Raw genomic sequence first — 3,248 nt, 5'->3', positions numbered from 1 at the left:
CAAATTCACAACTACTCAACTAGCACAACTTTTATATCACGACCTCCATGTCTCAAAACAATCATCAAGCATCAAACTTCTCTTAGTATTCAACACACTCATAAGAAAGTTTTTACTAGTCTTGAATACCTAGCATATTAGGATTATTTAAGTAAATTACCATGCTGACTCTCAAAATAATCTAAGTGAAGCATGAGAGAATAATATTTTCTATAAAACAAAACCGCCACCATGCTCTAAAAGATATAAGTGAAGTACTAGAGCAAAAACTATATAAATCAAAAGATATAAGTGAAGCACATAGAGTATTCTAATAATTTCCGAATCATGTGTGTCTCTCTCAAAAGGTGTGTACAACAAGGATGATTGTGGTAAACTAAAAAGAAAGACTCAAATCATACAAGACTCTCCAAGCAAAACACATATCATGTGTTGAATAAAAATATAGCTCCAAGTAAAGTTACGGATGGAAGTAGACGAAGGAGGGGATGCCTTCCGGGGCATTCCGAAGCTTTGGCTTTTAGGTGTCCTTAGATTATCTTGGGGTGCCATGGGAATCCCCAAGCTTAGGCTCTTGCCACTTCTTGTTCCATAATCCATCAAATCTTTCACCCAAAACTTGAAAACTTCACAACACAAAACTTAAAGTAGAAAATCTCGTGAGCTCCGTTAGCGAAAGAAAACAAAACACCACTTCAAGGTACTGTAATGAACTCATTCTTTATTTATGTTGGTGTTAAACCTACTGTATTCCAACTTCTCTATGGTTTATAAACTATTTTACTAGCCATAGATTCATTAAAATAAGCAATCAACACACGAAAAACAGAATCTGTCAAAAACAGAACAGTATGTAGTAATCTGTAGCTAACGCAAGATCTGGAACCCCAAAAATTCTAAAATAAATTTCTGGACGTGAGGAATTTATCTATTAATCATCTTCAAAAAGAATTAACTAAATAGCACTTTTCAAATAAAAGCGGCAGCAATTCTCGTGAGCGCTAAAGTTTCTGTTTTTTACAGCAAGATTAAAAGGACTTTCCCCAAGTCTTCCCAACGGTTCTACTTGGCACAAACACTAATTAAACACAAAAAACACAACCAAAACAGAGGCTAGATAAATTATTTATTACTAAACAGGAGCAAAAATGAAGGAATAAAAATAAAATTGGGTTGCCTCCCAACAAGCGCTATCATTTAACGCCCCTAGCTGGGCATAAAAGCAAGGATAGATCTAGGTATTGCCATCTTTGGATTTCAATTTTTTAGCAGAATCAAGCTCGAATCCGGGAGGTTCTTTACGTTTCCCTTCATATTCGGAAAATTTTAGATCTAAAGAATCCAACCGCTTGTTGCAAAGGGTAATCAACATATTCATGCGGTGAATATTTCCGCTAACACTCTTAAGAGGTTCAAGAGATTTTTGTAAAATCTTAGTTACTTCGCATTTTTTTTCAAAAACTTGTGTCTCTTCCTGGGTATGTTGTGGCCCCTTTTGTTGAGGTAGTGTTCCCACTACCCCCTCTATGATTTCATGCGCAACACCGGGATCAATTTCAATAAAATTTACTTTGGCAACACAATCCAAGAGTTATCTATGGGACATATTTAGTCCAACGTAAAAACTGCGAAGCAAATTCTAAAACTCACCTCTAAGGTGCAATTACGGTAAGATTCCATCATCCTAATCCAAGCATCTTTTAAATTTTCTCCTTGTATTTGTTTAAAGTGAAGAACTTCAAACTCAGGGGACAAAGGAACAGATAGGGGACTAGCCTTAATGACAAGTAAGCGAAAAAGAGGCGAACGGAAAAGAGAGGGAGGATGGAGAGAGAGATGGCGAATAAAACAACAATGGTGAAGCGGGGGAGAGGAAAACGAGAGGCAAATGGCAAATAATGTAATGCGGGAGATAAGGGTTTGTGATGGGTACTTGGTGTGTTGACTTTTGCGTAGACCTCCCCGGCAACGGCGCCAGAAATCCTTCTTGCTACCTCTTGAGCACTGCGTTGGTTTTCCCTTGAAGAGGAAAGGGTGATGCAGCAAAGTAGCGTAAGTATTTCCCTCAGTTTTCGAGAACCAAGGTATCAATCCAGTAGGAGGCCACGCACGAGTCCCTCGCACCTACACAAACAAATAAATCCTCATAATCAACGCGATAAGGGGTTGTCAATCCCTACACGGTCACTTACGAGAGTGAGATCTGATAGATATGATAAGATAATATTTTTGGTATTTTTTATGATAAAGATGCAAACTAAAATAAAAGGGCAATAAAAATAACTAAGTGTTGGAATATTAATATGATGGAAGGTAGACCCGGGGGCCATAGGTTTCACTAGTGGCTTCTCTCAAGAGCATAAGTATTCACGGTGGGTAAACAAATTACTGTTGAGCAATTGACAGAATTGAGCATAGTTATGAGAATATATCTAGGTATGATCATGTATACATGCATCACGTCTGAGACAAGTAGACCGACTCCTGCCTGCATCTACTACTATTACTCCACACATCGACCGCTATCCAGCATGCATCTAGAGTATTAAGTTCATAAGAACAGAGTAACGCTTTAAGCAAGATGACATGATGTAGAGGGATAAACTCATGCAATATGATATAAACCCCGTCTTGTTATCCTCGATGACAACAATACAATACGTGCCTTGCTGCCCGTACTATCACTGGGAAAGGACACCGCAAGATTGAACCCAAAGCTAAGCACTTCTCCCATTGCAAGAAAGATCAATCTAGTAGGCCAAACCAAACTGATAATTCGAAGAGACTTGCAAAGATAACCAATCATACATAAAAGAATTCAGAGAAGATTCAAATATTGTTCATAGATAAACTTGATCATAAACCCACAATTCATCGGTCTCAACAAACACACCGCAAAAGAAGATTACGTCGAATAGATCTCCACAAGAGAGGGGGAGAACTTTGTATTGAGATCCAAAAAGAGAGAAGAAGCCATCTAGCTAGTAACTACGAACCCGAAGGTCTGAGGTAAACTACTCACACTTCATCGGAGGGGCTATGGTGTTGATGTAGAAGCCCTCCATGATCGATGCCCCCTCCGGCGGAGCTCCGGAAAAGGCCCCAAGATGGGATCTCGTGGATACAGAAAGTTACAGCGGTGGAATTAGGGTTTTGGCTCCATATCTGGTAGTTTGGGGGTACGTAGGTATATATAGGAGGAAGGAGTACGTCGGTGGAGCAACATGGGGCCCACGAGGATGGAGGGC

Source organism: Triticum dicoccoides, chromosome 2A (assembly GCF_002162155.2).
Source record: "Triticum dicoccoides isolate Atlit2015 ecotype Zavitan chromosome 2A, WEW_v2.0, whole genome shotgun sequence".
Lineage (NCBI taxonomy): Eukaryota > Viridiplantae > Streptophyta > Magnoliopsida > Poales > Poaceae > Triticum > Triticum dicoccoides.
The sequence above is the reverse complement of the archived record's forward strand: the minus strand, read 5'-3'. Positions refer to the sequence as shown.